A 10,208-nucleotide genomic window follows, 5' to 3' on the forward strand; every position below is an offset into this window, starting at 1 on the left:
GAATAAAAAAAATGCTGACTCGAACATTGGAGGGAAAATATCAAGGAAAACTCTAACTCAGTAATGTTCTGCCTGTGGAGTATAAAATATACATTGACTTGGGTTGAAGGAGTTCCATGTTTAATCAGTGTAATCATATGAGGCTGGCTGTGGCACCAAACTGAGATGTGGATAACAAACAGTTGAAACATAGATAGTTGTGTCCAATGAGCCGAGAGGGAGCCACTCTGAAGAACAAATGAAGCCTCTTTCAGCTCGTCAGGAGGGAAGGATGCGTTGGTGTTGGGGAATTTCAGATTCATTTATTGTGTGTGTGATTTTGTCTGTGTGTGTGTGTGTGTGTGTGTGTGTGTCCCACATGGGCAGTATAACAGTGGTGGACGGGGAGTTGCTACACCAACAGAGCCCAAGCATGTCTTCGCAGTGGACAACGGGTGTCGTGTCAAAAAGTGATCTTCCGCCAAAAACTGATTGCTGTCTACCCGACATGTAAATGATGAATCGCACGTTAGATGAACCGTGTGTTATGGGAGTAGCGTAGAGCGAGAATGGCGGTGCGTTGAGTGAGTGACGTCAGTGACTGTGTGCTCAAGCACACGGAGGTTGGGTTTAGGAAAAAACAACGGGGAAAAGACGCCTCACACGCCGGGACACGGCCGCGGGGGACGTGCGACAATAACAGGATGGTTAACGGAGAAACAAAACGCCACGCGCGGGACGCGATCCCCGGCCTCCTAGGTGAATTGTTTGACCCTTCCACCCCAACCAACCTCCTTACGCGGATTTTCGGCATTTCATACTACTCACTACCATAGTCGCGCTGTGACCACAACATATGCTTCCCATTTAAATACATTAGTTTACATTTTCGTGCTGGCCACCACGAAAAAAACGACAAAAACGTCCCTGTCAACACGAATCAATAGATTACATAACGTGACCATTTCACGAACTGCCATGATACTGGGTTGGGATATACTTGCTTTTTAACAATGCATATGAGTAGACAAGCGGCAGTGATGCAAACGGCGTTGTTCACATACTTGCCTGCGTACTTTGCGTGTAGCTGGAGGATTAAAAGTATATCCACTAGGGGCAGATCAGGGCCATATCATCCCTGGCCGACACAGGAAGATATTCCTGGCCTGGAGTGTGGAACAGCTGCTGACCTGCCTGTCAGATGATATACTGCCCACACGGTCATGTGCTGAATTGCATCTTGCGGACGCATAGCGCTAATTTCTGAAGACGTGCACAACCTACGCACCAAAGGAACGTAGGATACGCATGGCAGCCATCTGACGTACACCAAAGCATAGTTAAAAGCAAGTATAACAGCGATTTAAGGGAAAAGCAAGAGGGAAAAGAGATAGCAAAGACAATGTGAAGTGAGTTAACAGTAAACAATAAAACAACAAGCCAGACACGGTGGCTTCATCTGTTCTTAATACTACCGGTAACATGAAGGGTGTTACCCCTGAAAGAGCATCGGCCCTGGAGGGAACGTCTCCCCTGTACTTCCTGACCCGGTCTGGGAGCCTGAAACAGGAAAGGTTTAACACAGGCTTATAGTTAAGTTAAAGTTAAAGGGATCAGTCCATTCCGAACAGGCACGTGCGCCAAAGTACTGCACTAGCACTAGGGATGACCTAACCCAAATTAAGGAGTGAAAACAAACAACAAGCAGTGAATGCACATTTTGAAAAGCTAGTAAACACAGTAAAGGGTCAGGTTTCCTATGGCGATCTGTAAAGAAAAAACACATTTTAGCTGGCATAGCAGAGACATGTTTGATTGATGCCCTGTGCACTATCAGAGTGATGTTTCTATGTCTGGCTATAGTGTATCAGCTCTTTCACCAAATTCCAAAGTAGCAAGCCCTTACAAGCTCTGGTAAAAGCGCTGATCTATTGCTTTTACATAGGAATACGAGTCTGCTGCTGGCCATAGAGAAGACTACATCGGAGCTGTTGGAGCTGTAAAATAAGCAATTTTCTACTTGGCTTAGGGCCTCCTCCATAGGAAGCATGGTTATATATGTGACCTCTGCTTGACAGTTTTGCTGATGTGCCTGCTGAGGCCGGCATGTATAAATGAATCTCAATTTCCTTTATTAATTTCAAACGTCACTATAAATTTGCCTCTAAGTGGACTTGACCCAACGTTTCAGCTCACTACCACACAAGAAGAGGTGACTCCCATCACATCACACACACTACATTTTACAGATGACACTGAACGTTACCTTTGACTCCCCACAGTGGAAGAAAGGAACACGTGGTTCAACTGTACAGATTAGGCTGCGCAAATGGTCACAAGGGGAAAAAAACAGTGAGTTTTTAAAAAAGTGTGTTGGGTTCCCTGATCTCCTCCGGCAGGTCGTTTCACAGCTGAGGGCCTGGCCAAAAAAGACCCGAGCACCTTTGGTTTTGAGATTTTACCTAGCAGAGGATCTCAGGTTACCTTTAGGCTCATATGGGGTAAGATACTGTAGATGTAGGGGAAGACTTTAACTGAAGAATGTAACACAAGTAGAGACAGTTCTTGTTTTCCGTACATGTTTTGAGTCCCCTGAACGGTTATTTTTACGTACTTTGGGGAGCATTTTCTACCTCTTCTTGATATTGGGGGGGACTTTTCCCTTGCAACTACCCTGACATCTATGCACGCACACACACATACACACACAGAACATTCTGTGAATAAGACACAATGTTGATATTGAGAGGCAGCAGAAGAAAATAAAGGTTTTCAGTGGTTCTCTGCCACAGAAAATGATATATAGTTTTGGAATTTTTATGTAATCTTGTTTGTTGGGACATATTGAATCATTTTACCTGTGTTTGTATTTCAGTGTGTGTTGTGTGTACAGTGAACAGTAACAACAGTGTTAAAATGTAATTTCCCCTTGGCGGATTAATTAAGTATGTGAATGTGTATATGTATCTTCTTCTTAATTCTCAAAATATTACCAAATCCCTTGAGTAATTTGTTTGGATGGGTCAAACGAACACAGGACTTTTACTAAGGACTTTTACTTAAACACAAAAGTGAACTATGTTATAACTATGTTATGTTCTGCGTCATGTGCGTATTACGTCATATGGTTTTTGGAGCTTGAGCAAACAACTAGGGGCTAAAAGCCAGGACATCTCAGCCTCTGCTGCATCGATTTTGATCATTCTTTTTATTTTAATCTGTCTCTCATGTGTTCCCCAACTTTATGGAAGTGCAAAATAGCTGAAGTAGCCCTTTAAACCCTTTACATTGTAACCTCTGCAAGTCCTGCCACCTGCAGCAGTGACAGATCTGCACTTCAGAAGCTTGGTGTTTGAATCAGCCATTGCAAAACTTGGAACAGTTCTAGCTTACTAGGGTGTATGCTTACATTTCAATGCACGAAAATACAAAATTGGCATGAGAATGGAGAGAGTTTCCAACCACAGAAAAGTTGCTCATGTGTTAGTTTTATACAGATGGATGCATTAATGATTACTAATTGAAAACGTTAGTCATTCTAGCTTTAACATAGCTGAGTAACCTTCAACCCGTGGGAAATGTAGCTTTTCAATTAGGACTCCAAGTACACCTCTAGCCAAGACTGATTCCTATTGTTGTCTAAATCAACACAATGTGGCTTTGAGTAGCTGGCCAAAGCGAGACTGAAGGCCAGATTCTGCATTTTCTATGAAGCTATATGTGTAGAGGCACATTTTCACACATGTAGGTAGGGCCAAGATATTTGCTTCTCCCCCTCTGCCCAGACACAACGTGATCTCAGAATAACGCACCACGTGACAGCCACCGGCACACATTCAGCCTGCCAGAGCCAGTATCGCCCGGCAGAGTAAGGGAATAACTTTATCTGAAATATGATGGCATCTGTCTCTCAAGCAGCAGATTCCTCATTACAGGCAGTTTCTTTGACTGGTTGTTCAGACATCAGCTGTCACAGTTCATCAGCCATGCCAAGGTAGGGGCAAAATAAGCAGCTGCCACAAGTCTCCTCTGTTGCTGAGGGGCCACGTGGAGATAAATGCTGGGCCACAGAGCTCTGGAAACTCTCCAAAGCCCTCAGTCACTCTGATGTCAGTGCACTGGAACTCCGCACATCATTTGAATTCACGTCAGAGTGGTAACTGGAAGTTGAGAGAAGCGATGAACATAAAGTGTTTAGTGTTAATATTTCAATGGACTGCTCTTACACTATTTTGCCATGTAGCCTAATTACAGTGTATAAGAGGTGCACACAACAGAGATTTAAGCTTGGTGATTGGATGTTGTTCTTTAACAAAACGCACCTTGGGAAAGGTAGTTAACTTCTGTCCTTGCATTTTAATATAGCCTTGTCCCTTGGACCTTTTATCAACAAATCAGACACAGTTATGATTCTTACTCTCCTATTTTATGATTTCAATAATCAACACTGATGGCCACAACATAAACCCCAAAGTGTTGTTAAATGATTAACCATCACCTAATTGGTTTTAAAACATCTTGCCAAAAGACCACAGTTGAAGATTAGCCAACTGGCACAGTTACAGAAATGTTGATTCATGTTTTTCTTAAATACATAAATTAAATGTCTCCTAACATTGTCTGTGCAGAAAATGAATTTCTGTTCCTTGCACTGTAACAATTTCTTATGGGGCTTCTGAGTTGAGAAGGAGTGTCTCTAAAACGCTGTCCACTTTCCCTTGCTGTTTCTTATCACTTTCAAAAGCAGTCCTGCAGATACCAGGAGGAATAATCACAACAAGAACGCCCTTGATCCCTGTCTGCCCCCCCTCTGGAGACCGCCACACTCTGCTCCTCTGTGTTCTCGCCTCCATACTGACCGCCGGCTCAAGGGTACGGACATTACCTTATCCCACTCCTCCAGGCGTTCTGATGCAGACACTGATGTGCTGCTGCACTGGCAAAGGGCTCTGTCTTTATCACAGCTGCAGACTCTTGACTGGGTTAGCTGTCAGAGTACCAAAGGAGAAGAAGCCAGGAATAACTGATTGTATTAACTTGTCTCTGATGTGGAAAGCAACTGTATGTGTAAGGTCTGCAAACCACAAAAAAAGCTGAAAAACATCTTATCTTTCAACGAGCCCTTTTGGGTGCAGTGTCGAGGACATGGGGGTATTTATCAGAGACTCTGTAGGAGCAGTACTTGCTTCATTTTAAGACTTGGCTACCAGACACTCTTTGAGATGATGCCATGGGCTATATGAGCCCTGTGATAACCTCTTATGTTTCCAATAAAAACACCAAGCTTCGAAATGAGGTGCTTCAGCTTTGAACCACTGTACCAGTGATTTGTTTCCTCAATCATATGCTCCAGAGCCAAAACAAATCCGCAGACAGGCCTGTCAAGCTGGTGGCTCCGGATGAAATGTACTGTTTACTGAGATGGATCCCATGGGAGCTCTTTGGAGAACTAATCTACAACTCTTGATACTATCCAACAGTTTTGCAATTTGTTTAAATATGATTGATTCCTCTAGGAAATATGTACAGTACAGGCCAAAAGTTTGGACACACCTTCTCATTCAATGTGTTTCTTTATTTTCATGACTATTTACATTGTAGATTCTCACTGAAGGCATCAAAACTATGAATGAACACATATGGAATTATGTACTTAACAAAAAGTGTGCATTTTTTTTTTTTTTTTTTTTTTAAATTTTTTTTTTTTTGTTGGTGTTCTCTCAGTGAGCTTCATGAGGTAGTCACCTGAAATGGTTTTACCTTCACAGGTGTGCTTTGTCAGGGTTCATTAGTGGAAGTTTTTCCCATATTAATAAAAAAGCAAAAGGTGGCTACTTTGAAGAATCTAAAATATAAGACACGTTTTCAGTTATTTCACACTTTTTTGTTAAGTACATAATTCCATATGTGTTCATTCATAGTTTTGATGCCTTCAGTGATAATCTACAATGTAAATAGTCATGAAAATAAAAAGGAAACACATTGAATGAGAAGGCGTGTCCAAACTTTTGGCCTGTACTGTATACTGGTGCACTGAGCTAAATGCAAAAAAAAACAAAGGCTTTCAAGGATGAATTGGCTGATATGGTCAATGTTGTCACATTTCACCATCAGACACATATAAAGCTGAATGCTAGACATTCAAGAAACCCTCTGTTAGTTATAGGATGTTTGTTAGATGGTAGTGTGGGTGGAGAGAGCCTTGCATGAAAGGGGAATGACACAACTAAAATGTTGGGCGAGAAAGGCTAATATAATTATTGAGGGAAGTTAACTGTTTTTGGATGTTTAGCTACTAAATTGCAGATAGTTTGAAAATCTGGGAAGAATATTTAAAGATAAATGACAGATCTCCCAGAGTTAGGTTAAACCAATCCTATTGCCAGATAAAAACACAATTATGGGATGATTCCACAAATCCCCAGAATAAGTTCATTGACTACCAGCATTTGTTTAAAATTCTTACTAGAATATAACTCTAGTCTCCTGCAAAGTTGAACACACTAAACCATACAAAGATACACAGGCAACAGAGCACAGGCAGATTTTGTTTTTTTAAACAGTAGGACACACACACACACACACACACACACCTGCAAAGGCACATCCACTCACACAGGGTTGCAGAGACAGCAGCATAGTCCAATTTAGTGGGTTCTGTTTCAGTCTGTGTGTCACCACTGATGCCAGGTTTGATCTGAGTCACAGTTTGTAGTCATTCCTTAGGATTTGGCCCCATGCTTGTTTGCAGCGCTGTGATTGGATAGGCCTGAGCTCCAAGTGCTTACGTGTATGGTGGTTGCCTCTGCTCACAGAAGTATTTCATATTTACAGCAGCAGAGCCCCAGATATCCAACATGGATACTTATTCTTATTCTTTAAGGTTCTGTGGTGCCAGGAATTTAAATAAGCTACATTAGCATATAAAAAAACAATAAGTAAGCGATAGCCTAGAAATCTAGCAGCAGCAAATGTAATTTGCAGCCAGGGGGATCTAGCAACTCTCCGTTGGCTTGCGAGCTGGAAAAACCAAACTCTAGTCAGGCCAATCACATCGTGTATAGAGTCGGTGGGCGGGGCTTATGGCTGCTGCTGCTGCTGGGAACAGTGGTCTTCTGGAAGACTTGGAGTTCAGCTTTTCTTTGAGAAAAGAACAAAGAACGGCTCTGAAATCATTCTTAAAAAAGGAAGATGTGGTCAGAGTTTTGCCAACCGGATACGGCAAAAGTCTAATCTATCAACTAGCTTCGCTACCTTCTTCGTTGCTCTGCCTGGTTGTAGCACTATCCTATTGCGTGCAGAGGGAATTTGAAAGACAACCGTTTGTCCCGCCCCCTCGGATTGAGCCCTGTCAATGGTGAGTTCCCAGACCCAACATCTGGATGTGGGTCTGGCTTGTCAGGGTAAGTAAGCGACACAACACTTTTTAAAAGTTGAGTCCTTTAATGTGTTTGCTATTTGACCTAAAGTGATTTTATTCAAAATAAATCTGAATTAATTGAAATGGTTTGTTGATGTAGTATGATGTGCCTAGTCATCTGGAGTCATGCATATTCCTCTCTGGATGTCAATGTAAATAGGTCTTGGACATTATCATTGATCATTTGTAGGTGTGTGACATAATGTCTCCCCTCTTAAAATGTCAAAAAACTACAAAAGAATGTCTCCATAATCTCTTAGAAGGATATTTTCAGTCCAAAGCTGCATAAGCACAATATCTGTTTTAGACTAAATGGGAGCAATAATTTTATCTCATTGAATATTAGGTGAAAACATTCTAATATTATTACACAAGTTTCATGCTAATTCACCTGGCAGGTGTCTTGTCCAACACATTAACTAGTGTTGAAAATGAAAAGGTCAGCCACTCCCCTCAGATACACCTGAGTGGATAAATCATCCCACATGAGAAACAAGGGACGGTTCATGGCCCTGATGTTTGTGTGTGTGTGTGTGTGTGTGTGGGAGGGGGTGTTAGGATGGGAGGCAGCGTGCCACCCCTCCCCTCTCAAGTTGCTACCAGCTGTGATGGACTGGAGCTGCTTTGTCAACTGGTGAACGGGAGTGAAAGGAGGTTGGGGTGGCAATCTGATTCAAATTAGCTCTTCAAGGACAACAGAGAGGCAAATAATGCATCAATTGCTACCTGGGCTTTGAGCATGCCTTGGCTGTAATAGTCCCACCGCTACAGTCTTTGCAGAGCCTTCTATAGGATTTCTCTTTCAGGTGTAGCTCTTTGATTCACACTGTGACTCTATTTGGGCATTCAGCCGTGTGCACTCTGCAGAAACTCAGACTAATACTAATTAGCCTATGGGATTATTTTTCAGGTGATGTATTTCATCTGTCAAATAAATTCAGTGTAAGTGAACGGAGCATTTAGATGGCGTTAAAATGATTTTGCAAAATGACTTTGCCGTGGTCCCCAGTGTCTGCAGTGTTTATTTGGCGGTGGGGTGCAGCCGTTGCTCCACTTATAGAAAATGATTTGGGTGAATATTTGCAAACAGTGGTCTTTTTTCCCTCCACTCTAATTAAACAATGTAAGTCCTATCGGGGACAGGGATATCTATAACGCCAACCTGGAGCGTGTATGGCACTTAAAAGCCATAAACACAAGACAAATGTTCATCAGCTGCACCAGTGAACCGTAATCAATCATACGACTTAGCTGAGGAAACAGATTATTTCCTGTGTAGGAGAGTGCTGATGCTGACATAAGAATATAAATGAATGCATTCTAATTGTGGGAAATTCCAGTATATAGAGGTATGCAAACAGATCAAACATACTGGTGTTATATAAGTGGAGAAAAAGAGGGGACTGTGATTGATCACTATCAGACTCATCCGAAGGAGAGGCCAGCTGTTGGAAGTACAACAGCAACACCCTGTGGCCATGTAAACACATAACACACTGATTCATCCTGTGCATGAGACCTCAGGAAGGTTTCTAGAAAGTAGGAGGTTTATTTATATAGCATCTTTTTGGAGCAGAAATATTGATATACAATAAGATAAAGATAAAGCAAAGGCAAGGCTAAAATAGTAGACTTAGAGCTGCTTTTTAAAAGTGTCCACACATCTGAAGTCCAAAAGGAAAGAGCTCCAAAGTTAGCAGACCTGCTGGTGATTTAGGGCTGCAGCAGCTCAGTAGTAGGGCTGCACGATATGAGGCAAATGTGCCATATGCGATAACGTTGTTGAATATCGCAATAACGAAATGACTTGCGATAAATAAACATATATTTAAGTGTACTCAGTTCTGCCTTCTTTCAGTATTCTTCTAAAATACAACAAATTGCTTGTTGAATTTAAAACACATAAAAGGAAATCATTTCCAACATTCTTTTATTGAACAAAATTAACATTGAATTAAATATAAAAGCCAACGCTTAAAAAAGAATGACGGTTACATTTAAATTTGCAGCTTTCTACTGATATTTTCTTTCAACTAACACAAAAAAATCTCAGTTTCTATCGCGATATGTCACAGCCTTTCTCAATATGTATATTGTGCTAGTTGATATTGCAATGACGATAAAAAAAACCTGATATATTGTGCATCCCTATTCAGTAGTGCAGTTAGCCTAGTTCAACTTTCAGAGGAGGAGGTACAGTTATCAACAGTGACTAACTAGCTCCTGACAGAGAGGTATATCGATATCAGTATCGTCCTCAAATATCCAGTATCAGTCGGGCTATGGTACAAACTCCTTCAATCCTAATGGGTGCTTTAGTCTCTCACGTTACTCAGTGTCACAACGCCACAGTGAGACCCCACAGTACCGGAACATTCTGTCATAGAGAACAAGGACGGTGACCTGCAGAAACCAGACTGAAATGTATCAAGAATATTGTGAGGCAACTATAGGCTGCTTGGCAACCACTTTGAAGACTTTCACTTTAAAAAGGCATCTTGGAAATTGGCTTATAAATGTCATCCTTGTGCATTCAATGTCAGGATCTCCTGAATGCATTGTACAGCTCTGATCACAGCTGTATTTGGTCCTCTCAAAGATCACATTAAACTCCATCCGCAGCTGGTAAAAGTCACTTTGGTATTGCAGGATATTACTCACTAACCTCGTGTTGCTGCCTAATGATGCCGCACGGCTGCAAGGATGCCTCCTTTGCAAGCAGTGAAAGTCACCTGTCAAAGGTGAGCAGTCCATCAGGTCTGCTTCTTCAAAAATTTTAGGCAGCCGAGAGTAAACAAACATGCAACTT

Source organism: Perca fluviatilis, chromosome 18 (assembly GCF_010015445.1).
Source record: "Perca fluviatilis chromosome 18, GENO_Pfluv_1.0, whole genome shotgun sequence".
Classification (NCBI taxonomy): Eukaryota; Metazoa; Chordata; class Actinopteri; order Perciformes; family Percidae; genus Perca; species Perca fluviatilis.